The sequence below is a fragment of the Ranitomeya variabilis genome, chromosome 3, assembly GCF_051348905.1.
Source record: "Ranitomeya variabilis isolate aRanVar5 chromosome 3, aRanVar5.hap1, whole genome shotgun sequence".
Taxonomy (NCBI): domain Eukaryota; kingdom Metazoa; phylum Chordata; class Amphibia; order Anura; family Dendrobatidae; genus Ranitomeya; species Ranitomeya variabilis.
In genome coordinates, this window is record NC_135234.1 from 218,102,730 (window position 1) to 218,121,060 (window position 18,331).

An 18,331-nucleotide genomic window follows, 5' to 3' on the forward strand; every position below is an offset into this window, starting at 1 on the left:
GCAAGAACAGCTGCGACATTTACTATGAGGCTCCTGAGCACTGACATCCGAGCCCGGCAAACAGCCGCCGCAGACGCTGCACTTCAGGTGATGGCATGGATGACGGCCGGCCGCCATTTTGGTGTAGCCTGGGATTTGGATTTCGCAAGTTGGGACAGCGGGGCGTGTGATGGGAGGGGTCACATGTCACAGAGCGGGGGGGGGGGGGGGCTGTGACGTCAGCTAGTACACTGCTCACAGCTGCCTGAGCCGAGAAGTTTCAGTGACAGAAGAGCAGGTCCCGGGAGCGCGGAGACGAGGGGTCATCCCGGTAACCGGTGATTATTCCCTGGCGGCCGTGTAAGGTAACGTGCTGTGCTGTTATATAGGGTACTGTACTGTACTGTGCTGTGCTATAAGTACTGTAGTGCGGTGCTGCTGTGTGGTGTGCCATAGTGAAGGTGATGTGCTGCACTGTTATGGGTTATGTCAGTACTGTAGTGTGATGTGCCAACCTGTGAGGTGGTGCGCTGTTATATAGGGTACTGTTGTGCTGTACTGTAGTGTGGTGTGCTGTTATGTAGGGTACTGTTGTGCTGTACTGTAGTGTGGTGTGCTGTTATATAGGGTGCTGTAGTGTGGTGTGCTGTTATATAGAGTACTGTACTGTACTGTAGTGTGGTGTGCTGTGCTGTTATATAGGGTGCTGATGTACTGTACTGTAGTGTGGTATGCTGTTATATAGGGTGCTGTACTGTAGTGTGCTGTGCTGTTATATAGGGTACTGATGTGCTGTACTGTAGTGTGCTGTTATATAGAGTACTGTACTGTAGTGTGGTATGCTGTGCTGTTATATAGGGTGCTGTACTGTAGTGTGCTGTGCTGTTATATAGGGTGCTGATGTGCTGTACTGTAGTGTGGTGAGCTGTTATATAGGGTGCTGTTGTGCTGTACTGTAGTGTGGTGAGCTGTTATATAGGGTGCTGTACTGTAGTGTGGTGCGCTGTTATATAGGGTGCTGTTGTGCTGTACTATAGTGTGGTGTGCTGTTATATAGGGTGCTGTTGTGCTGTACTGTAGTGTGGTGCGCTGTTATATAGGGTGCTGTTGTGCTGTACTGTAGTGTGGTGAGCTGTTATATAGGGTGCTGTTGTGCTGTACTGTAGTGTGGTGTGCTGTTATATAGGGTGCTGTTGTGCTGTACTATAGTGTGGTGAGCTGTTATATAGGGTGCTGTACTATAGTGTGGTGTGCTGTTATATAGGGTGCTGTTGTGCTGTACTGTAGTGTGGTGTGCTGTTATATAGGGTGCTGTTGTGCTGTACTGTAGTGTGGTGAGCTGTTATATAGGGTGCTGTTGTGCTGTACTGTAGTGTGGTGTGCTGTTATATAGGGTGCTGTTGTGATGTACTGTAGTGTGGTGAGCTGTTATATAGGGTGCTGTTGTGCTGTACTGTAGTGTGGTGTGCTGTTATATAGGGTGCTGTTGTGCTGTACTGTAGTGTGGTGCGCTGTTATATAGGGTGCTGTTGTGCTGTACTGTAGTGTGGTGAGCTGTTATATAGGGTGCTGTACTGTAGTGTGGTGCGCTGTTATATAGGGTGCTGTTGTGCTGTACTGTAGTGTGGTGTGCTGTTATATAGGGTGCTGTTGTGCTGTACTGTAGTGTGGTGCGCTGTTATATAGGGTACTGTTGTGATGTACTGTAGTGTGGTGAGCTGTTATATAGGGTGCTGTTGTGCTGTACTGTAGTGTGGTGCGCTGTTATATAGGGTGCTGTTGTGCTGTACTGTAGTGTGGTGCGCTGTTATATAGGGTGCTGTTGTGCTGTACTGTAGTGTGGTGAGCTGTTATATAGGGTGCTGTTGTGCTGTACTGTAGTGTAGTGTGGTGTGCTGTTATATAGGGTACTGTTGTGCTGTACTGTAGTGTGGTGAGCTGTTATATAGGGTGCTGTTGTGCTGTACTGTAGTGTGGTGAGCTGTTATATAGGGTGCTGTTGTGCTGTACTGTAGTGTAGTGTGGTGTGCTGTTATATAGGGTACTGTTGTGCTGTACTGTAGTGTGGTGTGCTGTTATATAGGGTGCTGTTGTGCTGTACTGTAGTGTGGTGCGCTGTTATATAGGGTGCTGTTGTGCTGTACTGTAGTGTGGTGAGCTGTTATATAGGGTGCTGTACTGTAGTGTGGTGCGCTGTTATATAGGGTGCTGTTGTGCTGTACTATAGTGTGGTGTGCTGTTATATAGGGTGCTGTTGTGCTGTACTGTAGTGTGGTGCGCTGTTATATAGGGTGCTGTTGTGCTGTACTGTAGTGTGGTGAGCTGTTATATAGGGTGCTGTTGTGCTGTACTGTAGTGTGGTGTGCTGTTATATAGGGTGCTGTTGTGATGTACTGTAGTGTGGTGAGCTGTTATATAGGGTGCTGTTGTGCTGTACTGTAGTGTGGTGTGCTGTTATATAGGGTGCTGTTGTGCTGTACTGTAGTGTGGTGCGCTGTTATATAGGGTGCTGTTGTGCTGTACTGTAGTGTGGTGAGCTGTTATATAGGGTGCTGTACTGTAGTGTGGTGCGCTGTTATATAGGGTGCTGTTGTGCTGTACTGTAGTGTGGTGTGCTGTTATATAGGGTGCTGTTGTGCTGTACTGTAGTGTGGTGCGCTGTTATATAGGGTACTGTTGTGATGTACTGTAGTGTGGTGAGCTGTTATATAGGGTGCTGTTGTGCTGTACTGTAGTGTGGTGCGCTGTTATATAGGGTGCTGTTGTGCTGTACTGTAGTGTGGTGCGCTGTTATATAGGGTGCTGTTGTGCTGTACTGTAGTGTGGTGAGCTGTTATATAGGGTGCTGTTGTGCTGTACTGTAGTGTAGTGTGGTGTGCTGTTATATAGGGTACTGTTGTGCTGTACTGTAGTGTGGTGAGCTGTTATATAGGGTGCTGTTGTGCTGTACTGTAGTGTGGTGAGCTGTTATATAGGGTGCTGTTGTGCTGTACTGTAGTGTAGTGTGGTGTGCTGTTATATAGGGTACTGTTGTGCTGTACTGTAGTGTGGTGTGCTGTTATATAGGGTGCTGTTGTGCTGTACTGTAGTGTGGTGCGCTGTTATATAGGGTGCTGTTGTGCTGTACTATAGTGTGGTGAGCTGTTATATAGGGTGCTGTACTGTAGTGTGGTGCGCTGTTATATAGGGTGCTGTTGTGCTGTACTGTAGTGTGGTGAGCTGTTATATAGTGTGCTGTTGTGCTGTACTGTAGTGTGGTGCGCTGTTATATAGGGTGCTGTTGTGATGTACTGTAGTGTGGTGTGCTGTTATATAGGGTGCTGTTGTGCTGTACTGTAGTGTGGTGCGCTGTTATATAGGGTACTGTTGTGATGTACTGTAGTGTGGTGCGCTGTTATATAGGGTGCTGTACTATAGTGTGGTGCGCTGTTATATAGGGTACTGTTGTGATGTACTGTAGTGTGGTGCGCTGTTATATAGGGTACTGTTGTGATGTGCCAACCTGTGAGGTGGTGTGATGTTATATAGGGTGCTGTTGTGCTGTACTGTAGTGTGGTGAGCTGTTATATAGGGTGCTGTTGTGCTGTACTGTAGTGTGGTGAGCTGTTATATAGGGTGCTGTTGTGCTGTACTGTAGTGTAGTGTGGTGTGCTGTTATATAGGGTACTGTTGTGCTGTACTATAGTGTGGTGAGCTGTTATATAGGGTGCTGTACTGTAGTGTGGTGTGCTGTTATATAGGGTGCTGTACTGTAGTGTGGTGAGCTGTTATATACGGTACTGTTGTGCTGTAGTGTAGTGTGGTGTGCTGTTATATAGGGTGCTGTTGTGCTGTACTATAGTGTGGTGAGCTGTTATATAGGGTGCTGTACTGTAGTGTGGTGAGCTGTTATATACGGTACTGTTGTGCTGTACTGTAGTGTAGTGTGGTGTGCTGTTATATAGGGTGCTGTTGTGCTGTACTATAGTGTGGTGAGCTGTTATATAGGGTGCTGTACTGTAGTGTGGTGTGCTGTTATATAGGGTGCTGTTGTGCTGTACTGTAGTGTGGTGCGCTGTTATATAGGGTACTGTTGTGCTGTACTGTAGTGTGGTGCGCTGTTATATAGGGTACTGTTGTGCTGTACTGTAGTGTGGTGCGCTGTTATATAGGGTACTGTTGTGCTGTACTGTAGTGTGGTGCGCTGTTATATAGGGTGCTGTTGTGATGTACTGTAGTGTGGTGTGCTGTTATATACGGTACTGTTGTGCTGTACTGTAGTGTGGTGCGCTGTTATATAGGGTGCTGTTGTGATGTACTGTAGTGTGGTGCGCTGTTATATAGGGTGCTGTTGTGCTGTACTATAGTGTGGTGAGCTGTTATATAGGGTGTTGTACTGTAGTGTGGTGAGCTGTTATATAGGGTGCTGTTGTGCTGTACTGTAGTGTGGTGCGCTGTTATATAGGGTGCTGTTGTGATGTACTGTAGTGTGGTGTGCTGTTATATAGGGTGCTGTTGTGCTGTACTGTAGTGTGGTGCGCTGTTATATAGGGTACTGTTGTGATGTACTGTAGTGTGGTGCGCTGTTATATAGGGTGCTGTTCTGCTGTACTATAGTGTGGTGAGCTGTTATATAGGGTGCTGTTGTGCTGTACTGTAGTGTGGTGAGCTGTTATATAGGGTGCTGTTGTGCTGTACTGTAGTGTGGTGTGCTGTTATATAGGGTGCTGTTGTGATGTACTGTGGTGTGGTGCGCTGTTATATAGGGTACTGTTGTGATGTACTGTAGTGTGGTGCGCTGTTATATAGGGTACTGTTGTGCTGTACTGTAGTGTGGTGCGCTGTTATATAGGGTACTGTTGTGCTGTACTGTAGTGTGGTGTGCTGTTATATAGGGTGCTGTTGTGCTGTACTGTAGTGTGGTGTGCTGTTATATAGGGTACTGTTGTGCTGTACTGTAGTGTGGTGTGCTGTTATATAGGGTACTGTTGTGCTGTACTGTAGTATGGTGCGCTGTTATATAGGGTGCTGTTCTGCTGTACTATAGTGTGGTGAGCTGTTATATAGGGTGCTGTTGTGCTGTACTGTAGTGTGGTGAGCTGTTATATAGGGTGCTGTTGTGCTGTACTGTAGTGTGGTGTGCTGTTATATAGGGTGCTGTTGTGATGTACTGTGGTGTGGTGCGCTGTTATATAGGGTACTGTTGTGCTGTACTGTGGTGTGGTGCGCTGTTATATAGGGTACTGTTGTGATGTACTGTAGTGTGGTGCGCTGTTATATAGGGTACTGTTGTGCTGTACTGTAGTGTGGTGCGCTGTTATATAGGGTGCTGTTGTGCTGTACTGTAGTGTGGTGTGCTGTTATATAGGGTGCTGTTGTGCTGTACTGTAGTGTGGTGTGCTGTTATGTAGGGTGCTGTTGTGCTGTACTGTAGTGTGGTGTGCTGTTATATAGGGTGCTGTTGTGCTGTACTGTAGTGTGGTGCGCTGTTATATAGGGTGCTGTTGTGCTGTACTGTAGTGTGGTGTGCTGTTATGTAGGGTGCTGTTGTGCTGTACTGTAGTGTGGTGTGCTGTTATATAGGGTGCTGTTGTGCTGTACTGTGGTGTGGTGCGCTGTTATATAGGGTACTGTTGTGATGTACTGTAGTGTGGTGAGCTGTTATATAGGGTGCTGTACTGTAGTGTGGTGTGCTGTTATGTAGGGTGCTGTTGTGCTGTACTGTAGTGTGGTGTGCTGTTATGTAGGGTGCTGTTGTGATGTACTATAGTGTGGTGCGCTGTTATATAGGGTGCTGTACTATAATGTGGTGCGCTGTTATACAGGTCCTTCTCAAAAAATTAGCATATATTGTTAAATTTCATTATTTACCATAATGTAATGATTACAATTAAACTTTCATATATTATAGATTCATTATCCACCAACTGAAATTTGTCAGGTCTTTTATTGTTTTAATACTGATGATTTTGGCATACAACTCCTGATAACCCAAAAAACCTGTCTCAATAAATTAGCATATCAAGAAAAGGTTCTCTAAACGACCTATTACCCTAATCTTCTGAATCAACTAATTAACTCTAAACACATGCAAAAGATACCTGAGGCTTTTAAAAACTCCCTGCCTGGTTCATTACTCAAAACCCCCATCATGGGTAAGACTAGCGACCTGACAGATGTCAAGAAGGCCATCATTGACACCCTCAAGCAAGAGGGTAAGACCCAGAAAGAAATTTCTCAACAAATAGGCTGTTCCCAGAGTGCTGTATCAAGGCACCTCAATGGTAAGTCTGTTGGAAGGCAAAAATGTGGCAGAAAACGCTGTACAACGAGAAGAGGTGACCGGACCCTGAGGAAGATTGTGGAGAAGGAGTCTGGTGTGGAAACATCCAGAGCCACCGTGCACAGGCGTGTGCAGGAAATGGGCTACAGGTGCCGCATTCCCCAGGTAAAGCCACTTTTGAACCATAAACAGCGGCAGAAGCGCCTGACCTGGGCTACAGAGAAGCAGCACTGGACTGTTGCTAAGTGGTCCCAAGTACTTTTTTCTGATGAAAGCAAATTTTGCATGTCATTCGGAAATCAAGGTGCCAGAGTCTGGAGGAAGACTGGGGAGAAGGAAATGCCAAAATGCCTGAAGTCCAGTGTCAAGTACCCACAGTCAGTGATGGTGTGGGGTGCCATGTCAGCTGCTGGTGTTGGTCCACTGTGTTTCATCAAGGGCAGGGTCAATGCAGCTAGCTATCAGGAGATTTTGGAGCACTTCATGCTTCCATCGGCTGAAATGCTTTATGGAGATGAAGATTTCATTTTTCAGCACGACCTGGCACCTGCTCACAGTGCCAAAACCACTGGTAAATGGTTTACTGACCATGGTATTACTGTGCTCAATTGGCCTGCCAACTCTCCTGACCTGAACCCCATAGAGAATCTGTGGGATATTGTGAAGAGAAAGTTGAGAGACGCAAGACCCAACACTCTGGATGAGCTTAAGGCCGCTATTGAAGCATCCTGGGCCTCCATAACATCTCAGCAGTGTCACAGGCTGATTGCCTCTATGCCACGCCGCATTGAAGCAGTCATTTCTGCCAAAGGGATTCCCGACCAAGTATTGAGTGCATAACTGAACATTATTATTTGATGGTTTTTTTGTTTGTTATTAAAAAACACTTTTATTTGATTGGACGGGTGAAATATGCTAATTTATTGAGACAGGTTTTTTGGGTTATCAGGAGTTGTATGCCAAAATCATCAGTATTAAAACAATAAAAGACCTGACAAATTTCAGTTGGTGGATAATGAATCTATAATATATGAAAGTTTAATTGTAATCATTACATTATGGTAAATAATGAAATTTAACACTATATGCTAATTTTTTGAGAAGGACCTGTATAGGGTGCTGTACTATAATGTGGTGCGCTGTTATATAGGATACTGTTGTGCTGTATAGTTGGTGCGCTGCACTGTTATGGGTCATTTGAGAACTGTAGTGCTGTTTTACATTACATGGTATTACACTGTACTGTAGCGCTTTACATATACTATATTACTGATATTATACGTGTAGTGTGCTGTACTATTGTGCTTTGTGCCTTAGTGTAAGGGCTCGCTCACACTCCCATATAATCTCATATGGGGGAGAATCGGGCCCATTTATGCTAATTTCACCTGGATCACACTCTGTCAGAGTTTGATCCAAGTTTCCCCTTAGTGTGACCCTATTTTCTTGCATGAGAGAATTGTAGCACAAGTACAGAGAACTTTATTTCCCCATCTTCTCTACGTGCGTACATCGGACTGCACTCTGATGACATCTGAGTTCAGTCCGATGTTTCACGCTCATCCATAGACTTGTATGACCGCTGCGTATACTCGCCCACGGTTTACGAGCCGCAGCATGTCCATTATCTGCAGCAGAGACATCATGAGATGCGGTAAATCCTCATAATTTTATAAGAACATACGGGTTCAACTGTGTAATTAGAACGCAGCGTTTTGGAGGCAGCAAAAATACCTGCGTCCAAACCGCTGCTATTCCTGATGGTGGGCACATAGCACTCAGCACAGTGTTATCTGATAAAACATCGCAGAGCGCTCGGCCGTGTTATACGCCAGTGTGAGCCCTAAGGTGTTCTGTACTATAGCGGGGTATGTTGGGTACTATTGTGCTGCTGATCTGGTGTTCCACTGTATCGTGCTGCATTATATGCTGTTCTGTATTAGCGTGTTTATATTGTGGTGTACTGTAGTATATAGCGGTGTTATATTGTACTGTAGCCGGTGATTTATATTGTATTCTATAGTGTAGTATGTTATAGCCATACTACAGCGGTGCGTATGTAGGCGTATAGTGTGTGGTCACATTGTATCGTTATCACTATAGGTGGCTAGCTGAGGCCACAATGGCCACCATACATTATCCAGGGGGACTTTTCTTCCTTTGGGGGGCTATCAGAGATTAGGAATATTAACACTAAAAAACATGGGCACAGATGATAACCTTATTATAATTTGACTATTTTTACTATATTCCTACTTCTGCACCCCCCTAATATTGTAGTGTGGTGTGAGGCAGATTATTGCGGTATTATTCTGTTACCCTGTACTATACTGTACTGTGTTGTGTGGAATACTATTGTACTACATTGCAGTGTGGTATATTGCTACACTCTGTGCAGTGTACTATATCGCACTGTGTTGTGTGGTGTTGTACTATGCACTGTACGGTACTTGTGTTGTAGTGTTTCTATACTATTGTACGGTATTATATTTAGTCCTGTAGCATAGGATGTGGGAAGTAGCAGGTAGGGTTTCTGGCTGTGCCCGGGGGTTGGATAATGGCTTCTCTTTTGGTTTCTGTTGTAAGGAGAGGGGGGAGGTGATAGAATATTTCCCTGGAGCCTGGCTATGACCTGCACCTGCACCTGCTGTTATTGTGGAGCCTTTCGGTCCCTCCCTGATCACTGCAGACATTGGGCTTGTCTAGTACAATACATACAATTCTGAGGTCAGAGGAGGCCAAATTGGGCAGATCCCATTCTAATGTCTTGATTTTTGCATAAATCCGGTTTTGCGCAGAGTGGACACATTGTGGGTATGAGTCCTTGCTATTTGGGAATAACATACGAGACAGGAATGGTACACATCAATGCAGTTTCTGGGACATTTTGGGGTTTTTATCAAATAATCTCAATCTTCTGTATGAAAAAGATCCACAACGCGCTCTTTGCAGCGGCTTTATGGCGGCATGAAAAACCAAAGTCCAAATTGGGCCTCAAACAAGAATGTATTGGGGCAGATTATTTTTTTGTATTTATGCCAGATTTCTGCTGTAAATACCTAATCTAATATATAAAGCTGAATGTGTGTGTGTGTGTATGTATGTATGTATGTATGTATGTCCGGGATTGGCATCTGAACCGTAGCAGCTACAGCCACAAAATTTTGCACAGTCACACGTCTGGACCCCGAGAGCGTCATAGGCTATGTTGTGAGGTGAAATTTTAACCCCGCGCTTTCCAATTCACCAAACAATTTTGCCCCTATCTACATAATGGGGAAAAAGTGAAAGGAAAAGTGTTGGAGGCGTCGCAGCTACAGGCACAAAATTTTGCAGTCACACGTCTGGACCCTGAGAGCGTCAAAGCTATATTGTGAGGTGAAATTTTAACCCCGCGCTTTCCAAGTCACCAAACAATTTTGCCCCTATCTACATAATGGGGAAAAAATGAAAGGAAAAGTGTTGGAGGCAAATTAACAGCTGCCAGATGTGAACAAGGGGGACTTAAAGAATGACAGCGATGGCACCAAAGAGTATATACTGTACAGTTGCTAAGGTGGGGCCCCAACATGGGATAATCACACCACCACGGGGATATGAACACACACACAAAATGCGCCACACACTACCACGTGCTCGAACACATATACCACCCTCAGTGCACATTTCACCACACATACACCAACCTCGCCACATAAAAGTAGAAACACAAAAGTCGCCGCTCAAAACTCGCCACGCGCAAAACTCTCCACATGCAAAACTCGCCACACGTGCAAAACTCGCCACACGCAAAACTTGCACACGCAGAAAAATTGCCACACGCAGAAAAATTGCCACATGCACAAAAGTTGCAACACATGCAAAAGTTGCCTCACACAAAACTTGCACATACTCAAAAGGCACCACACATAAAACTCGCCACGCGCAAAACTCGCCATGCGCAAAACTTGCTGCACACAACTTGCTACACTAACCTGTCACATGCAACTCGACACACAAAAAGTTGCTACACGCATGTCGCCACACAAAACTCATCTCACAAAAGTCCCTACATGCATGTCGCCACACGCAACTCAACACACACAACTTGACACACGAAACTCGCCCTAAAACACACACAAGTCTGGTATCCTTCAAAAATAAAAATCTGATTAATAAGCAGACAAACTACAAGAGCAACAAATGTACCATATAGGAATCCGGCAGCTGTCAGTCACATGACCAGTCTATTATGTGTATGTGTGAGCTAATATATACTGCCAGGGGGTGGGCTTACTGTTGGCTGGGGATTTATCAGGCTGCCATTTTAGCTTACAAATACTGAGGTAAAAATACTGACCAAATAACGTGTGAACGAGGGCTAATACAGGAGGAGATGGCATACAGCTATATACTATATACAGGAGATGACACACAGGTATATACTATTTACAGGGGAGATGACACACAGGTATATACTATATACAGGAGGAGATGACACACAGATATATACTATATACAGGAGAGATGACACACAGGTATATACTATATAGAGGAGGAGATGACATACAGGTACATACTACATACAGGAGGAGATGACATACAGGTATATACTATATACAGGAGGAGATGACACACAGGTATATACTATATACAGGAGCAGATTACCTACAGGTATATAGTATATACAGGAGGAGATGACACAGGTATATGCTATGTATAGGAGGAGATGACATACAGGTATATACTATATACAGGAGATGACACACAGATATATACTATATATAGGTGAGATGACACACAGGTATATACTATATACAGGAGATTACATACAGGTATATCTAATATATAAAGCTGAATGTGTGTATGTATGTATGTGTGTATGTCCGGGATTGGCATCTGTACCGTCGCAGCTACAGCCACAAAATTTTGCACAGTCACACGTCTGGACCCCGAGAGCGTCATAGGCTATGTTGTGAGGTGAAATTTTAACCCCGCGCGTTCCAATTCACCAAACAATTTTGCTCCTATCTACATAATGGGGAAAAAGTGAAGGGAAAAGTGTTGGAGGAAAATTGACAGCTGCCAGATGTGAACAATGAGGACTTAAAGAATGAGAGCGATGGCGACAAAGAGTATATACCGTACAGTTGCTAAGGTGGGGCCCCGACATGGGATACTCACCACACACGGGGATATGAACACAAACACAAAATGCGCCACACACTACCACGTGCTTGAACACATATACCACCCTCAGCACACATTTCACCACACACACACACCAACCTCGCCACATAAAAGTCGAAACACAAAAGTCACCACTCAAAACTCGCTACATGCAAAACTCGCCATATGCAAAACTAGGCTCACGCAAAACTCGCCACACGTGCAAAACTCACCTCATGGAAAACTCACCTCATGCAAAACTTGCACACACAGAAAAATTGCCACATGTACAAAAGTTGCACCACATGCAAAAGTTGCCTCACACAAAACTTGCACATACTCAAAATGCACCACACATAAAACTCGCCACGCGCAAAACTCGCCATGCACAAATCTTGCTGCACACAACTTGCTACACTAACCTGTCACATGCAACTCAACACACAAAATGTTGCTACACGCATGTCGCCACACAAAACTCATCTCACAAAAGTCGCTACATGCATGTCGCCACACGCAACTCAACACACACAACTTGACACATAAAACTCGCCCTAAAACACACACAAGTCTGGTATTGTCCTTCAAAAATAAAAATCTGATTAATAAGCAAACTACAAGAGCAACAAATGTACCATATAGGAAATACGGCAGCTGTCAGTCACATGACCTGTCTATTATGTGTATGTGTGAGCTAATATATACTGCCAGGGGGGAGGGCTTCCTGTTGGCTGGGGATTTATCAGGCTGCCAATAGCAACCAATCACAGCTCAGCTTCTATTTTGCTACAGTTAATTAACCTGAGCTCTGATTGGTTAATATAGGCAACAAAGACATTCTCAGTATAACAAAGCTAATATATGTTGTGAAATGCTTCTATTTGCTTAGTTTTTGCCTTTTAATAATTACATTTCTATCTATTTGTTTTGTGGTTTTTGTGTGCAGAATAAATTTTTGTTAACACATTCTATTTTGCTAACAGCAGTCATTAACCCGGGCGAAGCCGGGTAGTACAGCTAGTAATATAATATATTGGCTGACACGGCCACCATGTTTATAAGCCACTGCTGGGCTCTGACACGTACGCCTGCGTATAGGGCTGCGTGTAACCTGCACTACGCCCCAGTTTACATGGCAGTACCTTCATTTACCTGCTGAATCATGTAGATATTGGCCTCAGCACGCGGATGTGATTTAGGCTGCATATAAAATGTCCTGGGTGGCGCAGAGCTTCATTAACCCTTTGTGTGGCTGGATGTGCTCATGCGCTGGGTGAGGAACTGTATTAAGAAGCCCTCCTCATGGCCAGTTCATGCACATGGATTGCACCCAGGTTTATGTAAGTCAAGGGGCCAGTTCCCGTGAGAGATTTTCCACACACAGGCATCGGTCTGCTTATATCACATCCACAAGTGGTCCGTATGTCAGTTCTTGAAATCTATATGACATATATATTATTTTTTTTTTATTATTTTGTTTTTTAGCCATCTGAAAAAGTGCTTCATAAACGCTAAAAAGGATGAACATCTGCATCCCTATGTGAAAATGACTTGCTGTTCATATTTTCCATCATTTTAGCTTCTTTTAACTGTTTCAGGTTTCCAAAAACACAAAGCGATTTTAAAAGAAGTGACCTGTCTATTGAAAACTCACTATTTGTTATGTGAAAAGGTAAAAAAAAAAACAAGCAAAAAACACACAGGCTCCAAAGAAGACGCTTCTGGTAAAACATAGCTGGTGCTTTCCCGAAATGTCTTTTGCTTGAAAAACTCTAAAGTGTACAAGCCCTTTCAGTTCGGTGTATTTTCCTAAATCCAAAACTTTGTGTGTCCTGCTTTGTGTGAATTAAGCAAAATAAAAGCCTGAATGAACTTGTCACATTGTAGAGGGCCAGAAAAAGTGCTCTCCATGTGGTCCTTCACAGGGCCTTCTGGTGCTAAGTAGGCCTCTGCCGACAGTTACAACAGTTAATAATAATTAATTTTATCACACCATTAATTCCATGGTGCTGTACATGAGAAGGGGGTTACATACAAATATCACTTACAGTAGACATACTAGCAATGATATACAGGTACAGAGGGAAGAGGAAGTCTCAAAAAATCCTTTATTTCACCTCTAGGGTGTTTTCATTTGAGTCTCGAAAGCGGGCTTGCGAAGAATGCGGGGAGTGCAGGAATGGACGACGGCGTTTGCGTGTTAGGGCTCATACTCACATGCGAGAAACTCGGATGAGTCTCGCATGTCAATGCCCGGCACTGCACCCGGCACTCAGGAGCGTAGCGTGCGGCTGCATGTATTGCTATGCCGCTGCACGCTCCGCTCCTGAGTGGCGGGTGCAGTGTCGGGCATTGACATGCGAGACTCATCCGAGTTTCTCGCATTGTGAGAATGAGCCCTTACTGCAATTTTTTTTCTTCTAATTATGTGTAAGGATATGTTTATTTCATTGCTGAGCACCATAATATTGTTGCATGTGCTGAAGGAATTCAGTTAAATAGAGGACCATTAGTTGAAAGGCATGAGACTGCAGTTTGGCTCTGGTGCCGTTCACTTTTTTTTCTCTTCCTTTGAGATAGAGGGGAGAGGAAGGACCCTGCCCTTGCGGGCTTACATTCTACTGGATGATGGGGAAAAGACAGTAGGTCGGGGGCTGCAGCACTTAATGTGGTGTTGAGGTGGCAACGTGGTTATTGCGGTTGTAAGCTTTCTTGAAGAGATGTTCCTCTTTGAAGGATTCAAATGTAGTGGGTAATCGGACGTGTTGGGGCAAAGAATTACAGATGATGGGGGATGTTCGGGAGAAGTCTTTGAGGCGATAGGATGAGGAACGAATAAGTGTGGAGGAGAGAAGGTCTTGGGAAGACCGGAGATTACGTGAGGGAAGATAACGGGAGATTAGTTCGGAGATGTACGGATGAGAAAGGATTTAGATGGCTTTGTAGGACAGTGTATGTTGTTTGAATTGGATATACTGAGGAATTGGGAGCAAATTAAGGGATTTGCAAAGTGGGGAAGTGGAGAAATAGCGGGGAGAGAGATGAACTAGTTGGGCAGCAGAGTTAAGGACGGATTGGAGCGGTGTGAGAGAGTTAGCAGGTAGGCCACAGAGTAGCATGTTTCAGTAATCTAGACTGGAGATGATGAGGGCACAAGCATTTTGATAGAGTGAGGGTTGAGGAAAGGACGGATTCTGGAAATATTTTTCAGCTGAAGGCAACAAGAGGAGGCAAAAGCTTGTATGTGCAGTTTGAAGGACAGGGCAGAGTCAAGGGTTACTCCGAGGCAGCGGATTTCTGGTACATGGGAAAGCGTGATGTCATTAATTGTGATGGATAGATCATGTAGAGAAGATATGTGAGATGGAGGAAGCTGAGTTCACATTGTCCACACTGAGCTTGAGGAAGCGAAGGAGGAGGATATGGCTGATTGACCTCTGGGATTTTGGACAGCAGAGAGGTGACGTCTGGGCCCGAGAGATAGATCTGAGTGTCATCAGCGTAGGGATGGTATTGGAAGCCATAGGACTTAAAGGGACTCTGTCACCTGAATTTGGAGGGAACAATTTTCAGTCATATGGGCGGGGTTTTCGGGTGTTTGATTCACCCTTTCCTTACCCGCTGGCTGCATGCTGGCTACAATATTGGATTGAAGTTCATTCTCTGTCCTCCGTAGTACATGCCTGCACAAGGCAACCTTGCCTTACGCAGGCGTGTACTATGGAGGACAGAGAATGAACTTCAATCCAATATTGCAGCCAGCATGCAGCCAGCGGGTAAGGAAAGGGTGAATCAAACACCCGAAAACCCCGCCCATATGACTGAAAATTGTTCCCTCCAAATTCAGGTGACAGAGTCCCTTTAATGAGTGGTCCCAGACCATTGGTAAAGATACAGAAGAGTAGGGGTCCTAGGACAGAGCCTTGGGTGACTCCAACAGAGAGAGGGTGGGATGAGGAGGTAGTGTGGGAGTGCGAGATGCTAAATGTGTGGTTGGAAAGGTATGAGAAGATCCAGGATAGGGCAAGGTCTTTGACACCAAAGGAAGAGCGGATCTGTAGTAGAAAGCAGTGGTCAACTGTGTCAAAGGCAGAGGACAGGTCTAGAAGGAGGAGTTTAGAGAATTGTCTTTTGTCTTTGCCTGTAAGTAAGTAATTAGAAATTTTGGTAAGGGCCGTTCCGTGGAATGGTGGGGGCGGAAGCCAGATTGCAGGTTGTCGAAGAGAGAGTAAGGGCTGAGTCAGACTTCTGTATAACTCATGCAATAATTGCATTGCACTTCACGAACTGGCCTGGCACCTCTCCTGACCTGAGCAGGACAGCGTGATGTATTTCTATGCAGCTGTCTAGCTCAGATCAGGAGAGCCAACAGCCAGTATGAGTTTTACAATGCAATTCTCACACAAGAAATTTTGGCAGTCTGTCTCTGCCCTTAGATGAGAGGTGGGAGGAAAGTTCAGTGTGAACATGCTGCTCAAGGAGTTTGGAACCAAATGGGAGCAGCGATATGGGGTGATAGTTGTACATAGCGTTTGGGTTGAGGGGATGGCTTTTTGAGGAAAGGCATGATTGTGGCATGTTGGAAAACAGAAGGGAATGTACCAGAACTTAGTGATAGGTTGAAGAGATGGGTTATTGATTGGATAAGTACAGTGGTGAGTTTGAGGAGGAGATGGGATGGGGTGAAGTGCACAAGTGGTGAGGTGTGATTTGGAGAGGAGACAAGTAAGATCTCCTTCAGTGAGTCGGAGAGTGCCTAGATGTGCAAGGTTTCTGCAGGGGTGTTCTAGTTGCTGGACATGGGTGACAGGTGAGGATGACAATTGTTGTTGTTATTATTATTATTTATTTATATAGCACCATTAATTCCATGGTGCTGTACATGAGAAGGGGTTACATCAAAATGCAAATATCACTTACAGTAAACAAAACTAACAATGACAGACTGATACAGAGGGGAGAGGACCCTGCCCTTGCGGGCTTACATTCTACAGGATTATGGGGAAGGAGACAGTAGGTCGAGGGTTGCGGTAGCTCCGATGGTGTTGAGGTGGCCGTGTGGTCGTTACAGACTGTAAGCTTCTTTGAAGAGGTGGGTTGTCAGGTTTCTTTTGAAGGATCCAAATGTGGTGGATAACCGGACATGTTGGGGCACAGAATTCCAGAGGATGGGGGATATTCGGGAGAAGTCTTGGAGGCGATTGGGTGAGGAGCGAATAAGCTTGGAGGAGAGAAGGAGGTCTTGGGAGGACCGGAGATTACGTGAGATTAGTATGGAAATATACGGAGGAGAAAGGTTATGGATGGCTTTGTAGGTCAGTGTTAGTAGTTTAAACTGGATATGCTGGGAAATTGGGAGCCAGTGAAGGGATTTGCAAAGAGAGGAAGCAGGAGTGTATGGAGGAGAGAGATTAATTAGTCGGGCAGCAGAGTTAAGGATGGACTAGAGGGGTGCAAGAGTGTTCGAAGGTAGGCCACAGATGAGGATGTTGCAGTAGTCGAGGCGGGAGATGATTAGGGCATGCACAAGCATTTTGGTAGAGTGAGGGTTGAGGAAAGGACAGATTCTGAAAATATTTTTGAGCTGGAGGCAACAGGAGGTGGCGAGAGCTTGGATGTGCGGTTTGAAGGACCGGGCAGAGTCCAGGGTTACTCCGAGGCAGCGGATTTTGGGGACAGGGGAAAGTGTGATTTAATTTATTTTGATAGATCAGGTAGGGAAGAGATGCGAGATGGAGGAAAGATAATTAGTTCTGATTTGTCCACATTGAGCTTGAGGAACATCAGTAGATGATAGTCAGAAAGGGGGAGAGGGGAGGTTGTGAGGTTAGATAGGAAGCAGAGTCGGGTGAAGATGAGGTCTAATGTATGTCTGTCAGTGTGGGTGGTTGAGGAGGACCACTGAGTAAGTCCAAAAGATGAAGAAAGCGACAGGAGTTTGCAGGCTGCTGACTGGCAGGTGTCAGTGGGGATGTTAAAGTCATCCATAATGATGGTGAAATGTCAGCAGAGAGAAAGTAAAGAAGACAGGTGGAGAATTGGTCAATAAAGGCAGTGGCCGGGCCTGGAGGTTGGTATAAGACGGCCACTTGGAGGTTGGAGGGACAGTTATGGTCTCTTTTTTTTTTTTTTCTTTTCATAACAAATTAGTTCAATTTTCAATTCTCATCCACATGGACCGTTTGACTGGTACAAATGACTGGTCTGTTTGGCATCCATCATGTAAACAGGCCGCACGAAAACCTAAATTATACTTGTCAAAACTTAGCCCTATTATGTGTATAGAACAATGGTGCACAACATTTTTTGGTCCAAGTGCCATATTGCTATACTGAACCAATCCCCAAAATATCCCCCCACAGAACCTCCCAATTCCCCCATAATGGCCCAAATTGCCGCATTATGTGCCCTTGTAGTAACACTACCCTTCCCTTACCCAGCCCTCATCTAAATTGACATGACATTTAATCCTCGCCTCTTCCATGGAGCGCTTACCAGTGCCTGACATCTCCTCTGCCTGTGCGGTCCTGGCAGCGGCAGCAGTATGCTGACGTTATCACGATGCTGCACGTCGGGTCAGTGGCTGACGTGCGCTTTCTCTGCCCGAGTCCTGGCACCGCTGTGTTGAAATGTATTCGTGTCTGAAAGACTTGTATATATTTGAATATGGTAAGAAGGAAGCTGCATCTCCTGGACAGCTCCACGGGCACCACAGCATTGTTCAGCAGGACGTATGTTGTGCAGGACTGCTGTAGAAACTCATATTCTCGTGACTACCAAGGAATATTTACCTACTAGTTACCAAATCCACACTATCAATGGCACTAAACACTAACCACCTTACAAAGGGTTCTGCAATCCATAAAAATTCTGTACTGAGAATATGAAGATATAAAATTTACTAATTTACTTCAAATAACAGTGGTGCTCTATTCTTAGTGA

At 44.9% G+C, this 18,331-nt stretch overlaps 1 protein-coding gene across 6 annotated transcripts in view; it reads left to right on the plus strand.

The window, feature by feature from the left end:
* The first annotated feature begins 208 nt into the window (after positions 1–208).
* The window catches only part of LOC143815678 (C4b-binding protein alpha chain-like), an 85,255-nt gene continuing 67,132 nt past the window's right edge, over positions 209–18,331 (plus strand). For all 6 annotated transcript variants that reach the window (XM_077295183.1, XM_077295188.1, XM_077295186.1 and 3 more), the window contains exon 1: positions 209–344. The gene's annotated coding sequence lies outside the window, so the exon portion shown is untranslated. The remainder of the gene's footprint in view (positions 345–18,331) is intronic.